The 17814-nt window shown below is 41.3% G+C and overlaps 1 non-coding gene across 1 annotated transcript; it reads left to right on the top strand.

The window, feature by feature from the left end:
* Positions 1 to 17741: 17741 nt before the first annotated feature.
* On the top strand, positions 17742 to 17814 carry trnak-cuu. Its single transcript has one exon. It is a non-coding gene; the product is annotated as a tRNA-Lys (tRNA).

Raw genomic sequence — 17814 nt, 5'->3', positions numbered from 1 at the left:
TTGTTTGCCACGTTAATCAGCCCAAATAAAGGCTCGCTTTTCGTTTCAAGTTCAGTACTGTCTCCTCGTCTGTGTCTGCACCTGGAACCTCACACTCCCACACACGGTCCGCCCACCGCAGACCGTGACAATGATGAATTCATTTATTTAAGGGTAGCTATCCAAACCACTCTGGCCCTCTACACTAAGGAAATTTTGTTTGACCTTTTGAGCCCTCCTCTTACACCTGGCGTAAAACTAACCCAGCATTTCATGGCGCTGTGTTTGACATGTTTGACCTTTTTCATGCAAACAATCAAACATGGTGGTGGTAGTGAGGTGTTGGACGACTTGCCGTAATTATTTATGGAAGACTATGTAAATCTAGATCTTGGACATGCATGACACCGGCGATGAAAATGTTTATATTTTGGCTATTTGTTTGTCATCAGCAGCTTCTTGATGGTTGTTGTTGCGGTTCGGAGCTATTTGTCACACAGCTAAACATCACCTGAAATTCATTTTTTGAACTTTATTGATTACATTAGCTTTTATCCAATTCAATTCTTGCCTCATTCAGTAAATGAAATAAAAAGTCGTAATAGGTGTAATTTCCACTGTGTGAACCAGGATCTACAGGCTGCTTAATGAGAGCTACAAAAACAGAGTTACAAAGAGCCTGATAAATACAAAAAAGATGATAAACACACTTTGGTGTTTGAAGAAAAGAGGAGACAAGAAGAATAAGAAAAAAAAATCAAAGTAAAGAAGCCTCAGTGAAATTGAGTAGAGAGCTAATTCAAGCAGGTCACAAAGTCAAGCGCAGTCCTGGTACATGATCTGATAACTGTTGCTCTCAGTGCCAGCCCTCATATGTTTTTATGCATCCAACTCACAAATCTCATATAGGATACTCTATTAAGCTGTTTTAATCCACTGAAAACCACTCTGCAAGAAGCTTTGCAACCCTCTGTTCCAGCTTGTCCTTTTCATTCTGTGTCTGACTTTATCTCACGTCTGCTCTCACTGATGTCTGCTCTTTTCTGCATTGGGTAGTATTGTTGCTGTGCTCAGGCCTATGCACATGGAAGGCTAGGGAAGTCTGAGAACAGAGTCCAGCAGCAACCGCCAACTATAAATTACAGCTGATGGGTGTAACCGTCTGGTTACATGATTCTTAAAATTCTTACTCCCAGTACCCAAGAGACCTCTAAAGGGTCAAAAACTTACTAATACACTGTGGATCAAAACTCATCTTTTAGACAGGAAGTCTGCTCTGATGTGATACACACATGCCAAAGAGCTTTTGATCTTGCTGTAGGGAGAAAGATTAAATAAAGTATTCAAAACAGTCTTTTCTTATAAATATTCACCAACTTCTTGCCTTCGTCAGAATTATTGTGCAGTGCAATAAACAAGGAAGACAAAATGATTTATGTTTGATTTGAGGTTTTTGTGAGTTGTGTTTTAGCTGTGGTTGCAGAAGCATCTATCAGTTGGCGCACAACTGTTGTCCAGATCTACATATTACAGTTTATATTAAATTGGCTCATATCGTAGCGACTAGTTGATTCATATTAATAATAATGGATTGCATTTATATAGCGCTTTTCTAGGCACCCAAAGCGCTTCACTCTCACATTCACACACTGGTGGAGGCAGCTATACAGTTGTAGCCACAGCTGCCCTGGGGCAGACTGACAGAAGCGAGGCTGCCACATCGCGCCATCGGCCCCTCTGGCCATCACCAGTAGGCGCCAGGTGAAGTGTCTTGCCCAAGGACACAACGACCGAGACTGTCCGAGCCGGGGCTCGAACCAGCAACCTTCCGGTTACAAGACGAACTGAGGTTGGTGAGCCTGTCACTATTCCTCCTGCATATCCATGAGGTTTACATTTTACTCAGCTGTTTGGATGGACTGCCAGGAAATTTAGCACAGACCTTAATGAACTCCTGGTTACGATCACTTTGCTCGAGTACTGTGATTGGTTCAAAATAAGGAAATGGCTGCAAAACGGCAAGCACGCTCCTGCAAAATTGTACTTTATGTTTACTGATTATTTAATCTACCCGTCTAACATTATACCTTAGAGAGTTGTTAAAAACCTGTTTCTTTAGGATTGGTGTCATGTGTTTATAGGATGGCCAGATCCCAACAAACTAAATGTGGGACTAATACATCAGCAGTAAATACTGACTGCCTCCACCATGTTTGACAAATGATCCAGATTAATTCATCTGATTAGCAAAGGAACATGAAGCTGCTTTTCAGTCAGTTATTTTATATTATTTTAAATCCTCTGATCTGTGTATAAAAATGGCTGTAATTCCTAAACAGAAATGGCAACATTTTTAGTTAAACCCCTTCAATTAACCGTAAAAGTCTGTCATTGACCAAAAATGTATTAACCCAACGGTATCTGATTGGCTAACAGTGTTGACTGTTACTCACTGACTTGTTTTCCCTGAACAGAGCGCGCCCCTCACTCTGCTGTTGCACACGTGAATCTTGTTTTCTTGGTATCTGTGACCAAGCACACGTCACTTTCTTCAAGATGTAGTGTTTTCAGAGATGCCTTAAAAACAAAAACAGAAAAAAAAACCACATCGCTGGCAGCGCGCAGGGCAAAAATAGCATACATCTTTATTCAGGAGCTCCCAGAACAAAAACACTCAAAGCTGTTTGTTTTTCTCCAGCCAGGAGTCTCGCAGGTACTTAAGCTGTCCCGGTGTCCCACACACTGTTTTGTCTCAAGCGCTGCTATTGTTGTGGTTGTCATGAGACTCTCTGGCATTATGAGACGAGGCTGTGTTGGTATCGCTGGTGGGTGGCTGTGGAGAGGTGGATGGATGAAGAGCAACGGGTCGAAGGGATGAATGCCTCGTCTCCCCGACAGCAAATGGACTCAAGTGAATCCAATTAGTGTGGTGTCTTTGTGCTAGAAACTTCTGTTTGTCTCGATATTCACGTGGAGGCTCATTTAGACTTAAAACCCTCTTTAGTGCAGCCACTCATCCAGCCCGCATTAACTCACATGCTCACTCGCTCATTCATTCACTCATGTCCCCTCTCTCTCACATCTTCACTCGAATGCTCATGAATTTGTTCATTAAATCACTTTTTTTTTTAAACTCAGTCCTCTAATCGTGGGGGAGAAAAAAAGAGGCAATTTATCATGAAAGATATCAGTTCATCTAATCTCTGTTCATATGTGGCAAATAGATAAAACTGTGAGGAAAGGCAGAGACAAAGAGTAATTAATGTGCTGCTTTAGCATGATCAGCTAATGATCCATAATAAATGTGAACAACAGAAAATATATCTACATATTTATCACTTGTTAAGTTGATCACATGGTTTCTGGACATTTGCAGGTCTGTAAATAAACAAAAAAAAAAGAACAAAGTTTGATCTTTTTTTTTTATCACTTTATTTGATATTTTTATAGTTACAATGTATCACATGATCTCCAAGAGTCTCCAGCTCCTTTTGACTTCACATTATTTAGCTTTACTGGGTGTTTTCATGCACTGCAAGCAGCTATTTTCAACCAAAAAGCTATTCACTCATGTCCTGTGTCCAGAATATGGATCTGCTGTCCATGCCAGCCAGTAACCAGGTTGAAATCTTCAGCCTTGCTAACTGTTCCCACATCCACTTACAGATTAAAGGAGATTGAGCATTTGCTGCCAGGGCTCTTCCTCGAGTACTACACTCAGCAATGTAGGCCTTTGCCTTTAGGTTGTAGCTGTGTACTGTCAGCAGGAGGCAGTGTCAAAAATCTGAGGAACAGCTAGTCTGTGAGCTGCTCTTAGCTGCTCTTTTGTTTGTTTGTGTGCTGTTGTTTGTTGTTTTGTCACAAGAAGGCTGAATTTGTCATATACAAAGAATTCATCTGCAGTGAAAATGAGGGGTAAAAACAATGAAAATTGTCCTCTCCGGCCACTTTTTGTCTTCTAATGCATGCTTTTTCAAATCTTTGGTTTTCTTCTTCTTCCACTTCTTGGTGCTGTCTTTTCCGTTCAAGCTAACTCTTTAACCAATCAGGAGTCTAAGCATAACTTCATTCACAAACATCTGTATTGGTTGTACAAACAATCCTTCTTTAGAGAGAGAAAATAGTCAGACTGCTTCTAGATTTATAGTAAAGTAACAGTAGCTTAAATGACCATTTGTTTCAACCAAAGTATGCAGAAGAGCATCTCTAAATGTACAACACGTTACAGCAGAAGGAGCCCACATCAAGTGCCACTCCTATCAGCTAAGAACACGAAACTGAGGCTAGAGTTTGCACGAGTTCACCTGAATTTGACAATATAAGATTGTCAAATTAAAAAAAAAAAACATTGCCAGTCGGATGAGTCAAAGTTTCTCCTGCAGCATTGGGATGGTAGAATCATAATTTGACATAAAATGAAAGCATGGATCCAACCTACCTTAAATTGACCGTTTAGTTGTTGTTGTTGTTGTTGGTAGATATTTATGTGGCACATTTTGGACCCTTATCACCAAATTAGCATAATTGAAACACCAGAGATGTGAAAGATTCTCATCGTGGACATCCAGGTGACCAATCTGCAGCAACTGTGTGATGTTATCATGTCAGATTTGCGGAATATTTCCAGCACTATCTTGAGCCTGTTCTACGAAGAATTAAAGCAGCTCTGTAAGACAAAAGGGCGTCCCAACCGGTGCAAGCAAGGTGAGCCTTATAAACTGGCCGATAAATGTAAATCTAGAATTCCATCTTGCAATCAGAATCACCTTAAAGTGATGCACCTTGTGTATGTAATGTGTTTACATTATGTCTTTTTAACCTTTTAACATGTTAAAAATGGTCTTGAATAATGTTTATTTCCTTTCCTGTTTATATTATTCGTATTTTTACTTCATTAATTACTTGCTTTTGTGGTTTGCTTTGTAGCTGTGATTTAGATTAGTGCTATTTACAAACATCACTATTTTCATAGCACTTAACAGCTAAAGGGCCAGATATTCATCAGGTGTCAAGAAACATGCCTCCAAACAAGTGGCACTGTTGTCGTGTGCAACAGTGAATGTGCAGCACTGGGAAGAAATGTCACCAGCAGTGATTAAAAAAAGTATTTTATTTTGGCGGTAGTGATGAGCATATTGTTAAAGTGACTTTAATAGTTCTGTGTGATTAATTAAGTTCAGTGCTGCTTGGTGTAAAATTGGGGTGTGAATCCCTTTCAGTGCCCTAGCAGTGTTTAACAAAATGTGCTTCAGCGTTTGCTAAAAAAAACCCCAAAAAAACTCTGTTCACTCACTTGTTGTCACTCATATTCATGCTGTCACTCACCCACTCATACGCTCTCAAATGTGCACACACGCACTCATTGATCAGCGTGTACTCTCTGTCACTGTCCTCTCCACACATACACACTGAGCAGATGTTCAAAGGGCAGGAGTACTCTGGCTCTCTCTGTGCACACACTTTTTCAACAACAGGTGTGACTTTCACAGCTTTGGCTGTTGGCAGCGAGTAAAACTGTGGATGAGGGCTGAGCAGCCTGTTCCTCCACAACCTTAGTCATCACATCATTGGGAACAGAGCGGACAGATCATCAGCACAACAGCTCCATCATAGCCTAGTGTGAAAGTTTATTACAGACAGTGAGAGATGCCTTGCTTTTATCTCAGATGTAAATGCAGCTATAAATAAGTGGGTTATTTTTGGACCACTTCAGGATGTAGATGAGGAGCTTCCGGGGGGGGGGTTGTATGGAAAATATTTTCACAAACAAACAAAGAGCGTGGCTCTCATGCCAGAGGTGAATGATACTTGTCCTTTTCTCTCTAAGTCCGTCTTTTCTTTTTCTGTTTATTTTTACACCCAGAGAGTCAAGGTCTGCACTCTTTTTCTTGAAAAGAAGGAGCGAATCTGTCGCCTAGCAACACCTCCCACTCCTGCATCGGCGCGGGAGAGGATGAGGAGTAAATAGTAAGAGTTGAGAGGGAGAAAAAAAACATTTAGGGAAATTTAGGGGTACAGAGAGACAACTGGGAACACTGGGAGCTGAAGCTGTAATCGCCTCCTGAAGTCTAAAAAAGTGGAGGTAAATTTTCCTCTGCTCTCATGCGAATGGAGTCACGTACAATACACAAGTCATAGAGGCACGAGTCAGTGGAGCACATTTGCACAGTCAGCTTCATCTGCTCTCTTGATTTTATCACAAATCTGTTGAAACAGTTTGTTTCTTTGGTGTGTTTTTTTTTTTTTTTTTTACAGGAAACTGACAAATTAGTTTTAACCAAAGTCCTCCTGTAATACGGTTTCTGTGCTCTTTGTGTTGAAATGACTGACTTAGGGCACTTGCAAAGATTACAAGTTCTGAAAATTACTGTTAATATGTAGAAGCCAATTAACAGGAAGTTTGTGCTTTCTTTAATTTGCATAGTGGTTCTTTATTTTCCCCTTTTTGATTAGGAATCATCCAAATATAGATACCTACAAAGCTGTGGAAAGATGTGGAAAGTCCAAAGTGGTACCTGTGGTATTGAGATCATTGTGAGCTGTAACCCCTCCAGTAATCATTCCCCTTCCAGGTACAACACCTGAGGTCTCTCACATTCAAATCCTTCTCCTCACTTTCAAGGTCTTGAATAATCAGGCTAATCTTAACTTACTAAATCACCCCAATTGAGCACTTCACTCTCAGACTGTGGGCTTACTTGCCGTTCCTAGAGTATTTAAAAGTAGAATGGGAGGCAGAGCCTTCAGCTTTCAGGCCCCTCTTCTGTGAAACCAGCTCGCAGTTTGGATTCATGAGACAGACATGACCCCCAAGCCCCTCCTGATTGCTTTGCAATAAGCCTAGGCTGTTGGAGAGTGTTTCTTCTTCACTCACCGTGTGTTTATACGCCACTCTGCATTTAATCATTACTTATTATTAATCTCTGGTTCTCTTCCACAGCCTGTCTTTGTCCTGCCTTCCTCCCCTTGCCTCCAACTATTCACAGCTGATGACATCCCCTCCCTGAGCCTGGTCCTGTTGGAGGTTTTTTCCTGTCAAAAAGGGGTTTTTCTTTCCCACTCGCGCCAAGTGCTTATTCTTAGCGAAGCTGTCTGGTTGTTGGGGTGTTCTCTCTAATATTGTAGGGTCTTTACCTCACATTATAAATAAAGCTCTGTGAGATAACTGTTTAATAGAAGATTGCAGTCCTAGGAGCAGCTAAGATACTGCACAATGCTATCAAACTCTGATGCCCAAACCCCATTGGTGGTGATTTGGATCTCATTATGATGCCTTTAGAGATGGTAGGGATCAGTTTTCTTATTATGGTCCTCAAAGTAAATCAACAGCGACCCTGTGGAAGCAGACAAACTTAGTCCACTTTAGAGTGGAAGAGCTCTGGTAATTTTGAACTTGTCTGCCACCAATTCAACACCTTCGGACTGCATCAGATTTGAAACCGACAGACAGATTCAACCTGTGAAAATGAAGTATACAAACACCCACATACACCTCCCTCCCCCCACACACGCTCCTGCTCCTCGCCTCCATCAACGCCTGCCTCCATCTCTCAGTTTGGCTTTGTGAGCCAGTAGCCTTGTGCCTTTTCTCTTCCCTTTTCAATATCTGGTTTATTTTTAGCAGCCAGGGCACTGAGCAGGGGGCAGAAGTTTTTCACTAGTGGTTCTTTGTTTGTACTCGAGTTTTGTTTCCTCAAGGTCCCTGGATTATACTTAGACTCACTGGAGAACATGGGGACAATAATTCAGTGAATAGCGCTGATGTTTCTATTGAGGATGGAGTTTGCCACGAGAGGCTTTATTATACTGAATGAGGCTGAATGTGTGCCTTTGCTCAATGATAGGATCTGAATATTTTAAATGCTCTATGCAGTTTTCAAGGAGAAACCTTTGAATTCAAGCAAAGCCTGCGGACAGTTTTAATCCATTTGAAAATAGTCACTAGTGAGTATTCATTTAGTTGCTATGTTTATTATTGGCATTTATATAATAAATGGAAAGGTACTCTTATCAAATAGAAATTTGTACCCATGGTTCTTTATGTTTTCTGGACAGATACAGACTTTTTCTCCCAGGGTACCGTACTGTAACATACCAGCACAGACACTGGCTCTTCCTCCCCACAGCCAGTTGGTGCTGATGCGGGGTTGCCATGGCGACATGATGTAGATGTGTTACATCACGAGAGACCTCCGAGCAGCAGAGCTTTCATTGAGACGCCCTCTCTGCCTTCCCCTCGCTCCTCTGTGTCCTGCTCCTCTCCATTACCTCTCAGCCGCTTTTTTTTTTTTTTTTTTTTCAGGCAAAAGGTCAAGCGCAGATAAAGCCGGACAAAAAAGACAAAGACGGCGGACATCACACACGGACGCTTTTTACATCTGGTGTCAGCCAAAGAGTTAATTTTAATGTCTCTCACCTGGACGTATGTTGGAGTTGTGCCTATAGATCGAGTTGTTGCATAACAAAAGCAGAGAGTGGTTGAAGGCAGTGAGGAAGGAGCAGATTGAATGCATGCTTTTCTTAGTCTCAGTCCACCCTTCCTCCTTTCAATCCCTGTCCTTGTGCAGAGCAGCTCAAAATATATCTGCATTGTCCCAGTGTTTTGATACCAATCAAATAACTATTCTCACATAACTTCTTTTTTTTTAATCCCTCCCTGTTATCCAATACAGAGCCATTCATTCTGTAGTGATTCGTGAATGGATGGGGTCAATTACTATCAGCTATCTATAGCGCTCCAAAAATACATTAACTCACAAACAAGACCTCTGCGGGGGTCAACAAGCTAGGAAACAGTTAGCAGGTTACAGGCAAGCCTTTTACAGGATGTTATTATTATATTTGTATTATTGTAACACTAAATCAGAAATGCCTATTAAAAAAATAATTGCAATATTGTGGTCTCTTAATGGCCTGATTCTTGTGGATATTAGTGGTTTGTTGTGCTTTTACCGGCCAGAGGGATTTTTATCTATTTTAGGTTTACTGTTTGTGAGCACATGTAATGGATCCCGTGGGCAGTTTTGGGACGTACCTAAATATATTTACTGTAGTGCACTTGTGTTTTAATAAAGTATTAACATATTTTACAGCACAATAATTCAGCTGGAAATATCCATGTGTTTACACTACGAGTGGCTTTTATAGATTGTGTTCTACCAATCGGCAACCTTTGGGACTGAAGAGAGCAAAAAATGGAAGTCCCTCTTGTGAACACTTGAGTTTGCTCCATGAACAAGTCAGTCTCCCCTAGGCTCCACTTTTAGAACAGATTTGGTTCAAGCTTAAAGTTAGAGGCGTAGCCACTTTCACTGATAGGTGGGAAAGGACACTTACAGCTGTAGCTGATGCTGTCTGCTAAGTCCAGTCATTGAAGAGAGTCTTTCAATATTCTCAATATTCTTTGTGCCTTTCGGAGCATTTTAATTTAACTGTCTCACTAATACACTATGTTACCAAAAGTATTTGCCTGTGTGCTTTCACACACATATGAGCTTGAGTGAAATCCCATTCTTAATTCATAGGGTTTGCTATGATGTCAGCCCATCATATTAGGAATGCGCATCTATGAATGCACAGCACTTCGAATCTTAAAGCGCACTTCACCCTCCTTAGCACCAGGTGAGCATTGTTTACACACCACAGTCTGCCTGAATATGGTTACGGACGTGCCCATGTCGCAAAGCTCAAATCATTTCTAACTGGTTTCATGAACATGACCACAAGCTCACTGTACTCAGATGGCCTCCACATACCCCAAATTTCCATTCAATGGAGCACCTTTGGGATGTGGTGGAGCAGAAGATGTCACTTGATTCATGATTCAGGCCGTGAATGTGCAACTGACAAATCTGCACCAACTGTGTGACGCTTTAAAGCTTTTGACATAGTTCTACCATTTAGATTGCCCTCGAATTGGGTTGAAATGGTGAGGCGGTTGAGGAAATGAATGGATAAGTGGTGTCTGTAACAATGTGCCAGTGTAGACGGGGGGCTGTGGATCAAATAACCTCTACTTTTGATGCCCTAGTTTGTTTATACAGGTGCTAAAACCAAGATTAGTTTGACTTCAATTTATTAGAAATCCAATCATCTTCAGCCATCCAGCAGCTTCTTCCTGGGATCTTTACACTGTGACGGTAACACTTGATTAAAATCCAAGGGTGGACAAAGTACTCTGGTCTGTTACTCCATTAGAACAAGCAAAGGTCAAATTAGCTTGAGTAGAGGTATTAGCACAGACGATACTTCCCTGTGCATCACCGCTAACCCTGCAGTGGGTGGTGCATAATTTGTCTGGCAGCACTTGAGATCTTGAGAACATGTGGGCCTCATCCTCTATTTATTATTTCCTTATCAACAGGATAATTTGTCTGTTAATGAAACCTTTTTTTTTGTCAACCCTGGTGTTTGCGATGGATAAGTTTGTGTTACTGTTTGCAAAATCAAGGCTAATTTCTACAACTTCACACACAGCCAGAGTGTAAAATCTAGTTTACAAAATCGATCTATAGATCATAGTTTATTCACACACCGTATGTTTTTGAAAAGTAACTATTCAAGTACTCTGGAGAGTTCATACTGAGTTGTTTTTTTTAGCGCCTCAGCAGCTGCCCAAGTATCTCTTTCACAGTCAGTTTGTGTTTTGTGATTCACAGAAACTCTCTCCAGCCTTCTGTTTCCTGCAGTTCACATACCTTTCATTTTTTTCTTTTCTGTTATTTTTCTCAGGGCTGAATGTCTTTTCAGCATCGGTCCCTTTTGCCGCTCTACACCCACACACCCATAGCAACACGTCTCTTGGTAACCACATTTACGCAATGAGTAAAGAAACTGGAAGTAAAGTAGACACGGGTCTCGCTCGGAGCCTTGCATAAATCTATCTCCGCTGCTTTTATGTAATCGAACAGCTCAAGAAGCTGCAAGAAGTTGTCTGCGTGCTTCTGAACGGGGCTCTGTGTTCTTGTTTGCACCTGTATCGCAGCATGCTTTTCCCTCACAGCGCATGGTGTGTGTGCAGACTCCTGAACAGTCATATTTTTAATTAACACTGTTGTTAATCACTGACACGTGACCCAATATCCTGCTCGCTGCTATACCCCGCTCTGAATTCCCAGGGTGTTCGCGGGAGATTGCATTGACCCCAGGCAGTGAACAAACCCAGCAATTGAACCTGTAATTGGACCAGACTGATAAGATAATTATTTCCAGAGCTAATAAGAAGTGACTCTTGTTGTATTACAGAATGACAGTTTAGAGCGTTTCACATGTAAGCTCCTGTCTTATAACATTGAGTCACGTCTGCTCTAATGGTCAGTTTTACAGAGAAGAATATCCCACTGAATAACAGAAAAGCCACAAACTCGCTAGATTAGAAAATGGAGTCAGTTAGACATGCTCAGCAACAATACTCAGACAGGCTGTGGTTTTTAAACAATGTTCAACTGGTGCTGAGGAGCCCAGAGAGTGCAAATATCATCTACAACAATACTGCATGCCTGAACCATTGATACAAGGGAGGATGGAGTTTATGCCAAATATCGCAGCAGAAATGAAAACTGTTCTGAGCAGGCTTGGAATTGTAGACTCAGTTTACAGTTCTTAGCAGACAGGAGCGGCACCCAGTGTGCTGCTGTAGCACATCAATCCATTCTATTCTGCATGTCTTTGGGCTGTTGGTTCAAACCAGAATCCACACAAACACAGGGCAAACCTCTGGCCCCAGCCAGACGGTGGAGTCAAACTCAGGGTCTTGTTGCTGTGATGCAACAGTCCTTATCACTGTGCCACCATGTTGCCAGTGTAGTTCAACCTGTTGTGTTCACAAATGCTCTTCTGCATACCTTGGCTGTTTCGAGTGCTTGAGTTACTGTTGCATTTCTATCTGCTTGACGCAGTCTGGCCATTCTCCTCTGACCTCTGGGATTACCACGACTTTTTCAACCAGAGCATTTCTTCTCACTGGATATTTTCTCTTTTTTGGACCATTCGCTGTAAACCCTAGCAATGGTTGTGTTGTAAAGCACGCGAGTCACTTAAATCACCTTTCTTTTCCATTCTGATACTCAGTTGGAAGATCAGCAGGTCGTCTTAAATACATCTGCATACCTACATTTATTGAATTACCATAGGATTAGCTGATATTTTTGGTAGCAAGCAGTTGAATAGGTGCACCCAACAAAGAGGTCATTGAACGCATATAACCAGGCTGGCAACAGTTATCTATACATCCACTTTTCCTGTTCAGATTGATAGAGCGATTATCCCAGATTTCTTTTTTAATTTTGCAATTTTGAATAAAATCTTCATTTTGTTCAACAATTTTACCTGCAGAAATAAATAAATTCTACACTACCATGCTAAACCAGCATGATTAACATAGAAAGCCTTATGAGTGCAAAAAAAATGTTATCATTAATTCAGTCATTATGAGAATGGTAGAATCCTTACAGTCACATTGACAGAAAACTGTTGATACACATATTTCTTTTTTCCTGCATTAGGGGTTTTTCCCTCTTATTTCACTGTCTTCTACAAAGGCATTTGTAATAGTTTTAATAGCATTTAGGCTTTTATAAATATTTTATCTAACTTATTCGAGCTCCCTAATGAGTATCTTTAGTAATTAGCCTAATTCATGGGACTCTGTGTGGAGAACGCATAGATAGTAACTTAATGCTGCCATTCTAAGTAAAAGTCTGCACAAAATATTTACTTTTATCTACCAACTCAACTGTAAAATTTTGAATTTTGAGCCTTAGACACTTTGTTTTCTTTATCTTTGGTAACTTTTGTATTTTATCCGCACCCGTTATTTATGGAAATATTGGTGTTGTTGTACAGAAAAAGATACACACAGAGAAAAAAAAAATACTGGGTGATATATAAATATAAAATAGTGTTTTTCCTTTGTATCTTCCATGTTATTATTAGTAGGAATGCATGTGTTTTATATGTTAAATTACCTTTTAAATCTATGATTGTTAGCATGTTACCATGCTAGCGCTAGCATTTAGCTCAAGATTTTATAGCACAGTGAAGTTTAACCTTATAGATATTAATGCAGTAACCTTATCTAAAACTCAGTTTATCTGTCTTTAAATATATCCTTGTGAAGGTGTGTTTTGTTTATTTGTTTGATTAGCTTCGGGGCAATTACCTACTCTTAGCTAACGGGCTAATTTTCAAATGTCATTCTCTAGCCAGATCGTCTTTAAAAGCATTTTAAAACATATTTGCAGGACATTCAGGAGAAATTAAGCACAAAATCTTTGAGAGTATGAAAAAAGTAGTTTGTTAAATAAAGTTTTTATATATAGTGAAAAAAAACTAGTAGACAAAAAAACTAGAAGACTTTTAAGAATCAAATTAAATTTAAGAGTTACTATCATATATTAAAATAAAGAATTCTTCAGAGTCTCCAACCTCTTAATGTGAAGGGTTCATGTTCAGGTTCTTACTTTAGAGAGGTATTACAATATCTGGGCATTGCTAATAAGTGTTTTTACCCCTGACCCCACTATGTCATCATAATACAATCTACTGAAATAGTATTATTCACACCATAATGCACAACCTAATAACTTAATTCTCAGTTTTTAGGAAAAATAAATAAACTACTGATAAACCTCACACCAGTTTGGCATGCAATATACGTGTTTACTCATTTTCTGTCACATATATACAGTTACAAAAATAAATGCTCAAGTTGTTTTTCCACTTATCTAATTCAAGGTCACAGTTGCGCTGGAGCATATCATAGCTGTTATATAGCGTAAGAGGCGGGGTACAGTCCTACACAGGTCACCAGTGTCTGTTGCAGGGCTAACCAATTAATCACTAATTAGCTTAACCTATCTGCATTATGGGAGGAAGGATACTGGGAGAGAACCCATGCAGACACAGGAAGAACATACAAACTCTGGTCCTAGAGCTTTAACTGCTCTAAATTATCAAATTCCAGACTGTCCGACTATCTACTCTTGGCTTTGCATGATGTCACTGTACCAAACTCAATGTACCAAACCATCTAAAAGTAACCCTGGGAGTTTGGGCTCCACCCACCTCCAATTCAAGCCTTCTGTTTTTGACAGCCAACCATTTAGAAGTAAGTTACCTTAAAGGGAAGGTGGTTTTAAAAGGGAGAGGAGCTAACATAGTGGATCAACTGGAGGGATGTACCAAGGCCCACCATAAGATAAGTAAAGATTTTATTTATTTATTTTTACTTTTAATCTTGCAAAGCCACACTAATAGAGCCCAAAAATAAAGGGATGGGACTTAAAATTACTTGGTTTTTTTTTTTCCTTTTAATGGAGTGGTTTTATTTCTTGCAAAGCTGGTCTACTCTGCAATCTTTCCTGCTGTACACAGCCCGAGATATTATTAGTGATGCAAGGACTGCACTTAGTTTAAACCATCTTTAGGGTTTATGTTTTTATTTCCAATCAGAGATGTTTGATTGCATCCAAAAATGCAATACATTAGTACATTAATGCACTCTGTTTATGAACCTGTGTTGTTTCTGTGGAACAAAACAATGTCTGATTTATAACCTGTCTGTAAATGGCAGTATCCAGAGTCAGAACCATGTCTTGTTTTTTTTGTTTTTTTAAATTAGTCCTTGATGCTATTGTTTATGTTGTATTTCATAATTGCCCTCCCCCGCTGATCACCCCTCTCCATATATCTATATATACTCCATGCAAATATCCAGAGGAGAGAGCCATTTCCTGCCTCATGCCCTCACTAATTTACACTCTCTAATCACTCAGCCCTCCTTGTACTGTGCATCCTGTTTTTCATGTCCTGCAGATTTCGCTCCCCGCTCTTTTCATTAATGAACTCATTCAGTGTTCGGGGTTGTGGGTGGAGGGAAATGACACTCCACCTCGCTCTTTCATTCATAAATATAATACCTGCATTGTAGTGTAGTGGAGGGGGAGGCTTTGAGAGCTTTTTGTAATGCAACAGGAGGAGATCAAAGGGGAAAAGATTGCTCCTCCATCATGGCAACGTGTCTCAAATTGAGGAACAGAGCATGATTGTACGACATGGAAAGAAAGCTTTTCTGTCGGCCATGTTTGTTCCATTGCGTTTAAGTGGTTGGTACCACCACATGAAGCTTCAATTTTGAGCTTCCACACCCACACCATTCCCCCACTGCGGCCTATGGGGCACGGCTTGCCCAGAAATGAGATCATACTCCATCCATGGAGCCAAAAAAACTGAGGCCCAAATGCTCCAACACTCCCCTCTGCCACCCCAAACACTCCTCCCCCTCATCTGTGTGGGCACTGACACTCTCAAACACATGCTCTCCTATGTAAACACCCACACCTTGCACTCACAGCACTCACACATATATATAATCACATAAACATAAATACATGCTGGATGCACGCACAAATCTACTCACGCACTCTCCTGTGGATCCTTTGAACCATTACACCCCGCAAATATGGATTATGAGACATACACAAGGCCTCGCTACACCATCTACACCATCCCAGACGTTTGTGCTTCATTCTAATCATCGTCTTCATCTTTTGGGGCTCTTTTAGCCGCTCTATGTCTTTGTCTGCGTGTTTGCTGGCATCTTTCATCTACTTTAACCCAGTTTTCACCTTATGTTAGTTGAGATCATTTCTTGTCATATTGGATCATTTCTTGGTTATTTTGTATTACTTTATGGTCTCTTGGGTGTCTCTGTGGGGAATTTTGCATCCCCTTCTGACTTTTTTTGCACCTATTTGTAGTCATTTATGAACCTTCTCTTTATTGCAGATTTGTGACACGCTCAGTAAAATTTTGCGGGTGAAGCCCAGAGGCCGGCTTACCCACTGAACCCCAGTCCTGCTGAGAAATTCCCCCATTATGTTGTCTGCCCCTGTCGGGGTCTATTTCTGTGTGAATGCCAACAGGAAATGCCAGGGCTACTCTTCCCTTAACTGAACACACACACACACACACCTCCTACTCTGCTGCACTCTTTAACACCATCACCAGACACATGTTTGTTCTCCATCATATGATGCCAGGTTATACAAAGGGGGCGGGGCGGCGGGGGGGATGAGCTTCTAAATTGCTGTACAGTACATTATTTGTGAAAAGTAGACAAAGTTCCCATCAGTTGTTCCTCCTACAGGTGCATGACTCGCTGAAAATGGGAGAAAATGTAGGCCCGATAGTAAATTAGGTTATAAAACCAAGCACCGTCTCCTCTGGTTGTTGCTATTCTTGGCCTGCTGCAGATGAGATCTGCAGGATCTGCTGCCCCCTGGTGGCTTAAGCCTGTCTGCTCCGATTACATAAAACAGGGCAGTGGGTGAGTCATCATCACCCCCACCCCCCCATCTTCCTCCTCCTTCTCCGCCCCCCCACTGAGGACAGATGGGAGGTGTGCGTGGTGTTTCGGTGTGTGAGTGTGTTTGTGTGTAGGACTGGGCGGAGAAAACAGCAGTGGACTGTGAAATAAGGGCTTCCCCCTCTCTCGCTCCCTTTTCTCCCTCTCTCTGTCTGTTTTTCCTCAGTTTTTTTTTTCTTTTTTTTGTGGGTCAGGAGAATCAGTTACTGCTCCAGTGAAGTTGCTGTGACAGTAAAAATGGAGCAGATGCAGCAGAGCTCCAATGGTGTTTGACTAAAACAAGGCTGGAGGTCCTGAGGATGTTAGGAGGCGCGTATGAGATGCATCTGCCTCTTCTTTGTGTAGATATAGAGAATATCCGTATCATTAATGAATGTAACAAAAAGGGAGAGCAGTTTCTCTGTCTTTCATTACTGAGTTTGTTTTGGAGAGCTGGCTGAAAGCTGCCATGATGTTGAAAACAGGAGCACATTCTGTACACGTCTTTCTTGGGAGGCTCGTGCTGAGTGTGTGGGTGCAGGTAAAGAGGAGGTGGTTCCGGGACGTTTGAGCACACTGTGTGAGTTGTTCTCGCTGTCGTGGTCCAACTCAGCAAAACAGCAGTTTTTGAGATGACCCTGTAGACCTGCCTGCACTCATATAGTTCCTGACATACAAAGTGAGATGAAACCATCATTTTTCCTTTGCCGTGAAGGGTCACGGGGCAGACAGAGGGATACAGTGGGACAGGTTTGGAGTGCTGGTCTTTGCTTCAGGTAGGAGTAGGGATTAGGTCAGAGAGCAATGTCTAAAACTTTCTGACTCAACTAGCAAGAATCTGTAAGGCTAAAAGAGGGAGGATGAACTCTAGAGGTCATATAGATGAAGCAGTACGTCAGCTGCTCAGCCATGATCAGACCTGGCAGATGCAGCGCAGCTATAAAACTCTGCTCCGGACTCCTTGTTTGTGGGAAAGTGCAATTAAATGTCAGCTTGAAGACACTCCCCACTGTGCGGGAGACGGTCCTGTGTAGACACTGCACTGCTACTTACAGGAGGAGGGTCAGTTAAGCAGGCATACCAATCAGTCAGTCCAGTGAAGCATCTCATTTGTTTGATGGCAAGCAGAAACTCCCAAGCGTTTAAGTACAAACAACTGCAGTTCCTCTAGTGGCCACTTGAGGGTGGCAGCACGGAGTCCATTCTCACCATGTTGGCAGAGAAAACTGTTGTGGTCTTTGTGACTAGGTCCTTTCTTCTGTGCAACGGGTAATTTTCTTTTTATTCACTTCTCTTAATTGTTATTGATGCATTCTTTAGGTATTTGGCTGCTTTGAATATATGTCTGTCAGCTAGGCTAACTAGCTTTTTGTTAGGCTACTACAGCCAAAATGGCTAACTGTATATCTCTCTGTAAGCCCGGCTAGCTCAGTCGGTAGAGCATGAGACTCTTAATCTCAGGGTCGTGGGTTCGAGCCCCACGTTGGGCG

Source organism: Simochromis diagramma, unplaced genomic scaffold (genome assembly GCF_900408965.1).
Source record: "Simochromis diagramma unplaced genomic scaffold, fSimDia1.1 OVJJ01000685.1, whole genome shotgun sequence".
Classification (NCBI taxonomy): Eukaryota; Metazoa; Chordata; class Actinopteri; order Cichliformes; family Cichlidae; genus Simochromis; species Simochromis diagramma.
Note: the sequence above shows the minus strand (reverse complement) of the source record. Positions and strands in the feature narration are given on the sequence as shown.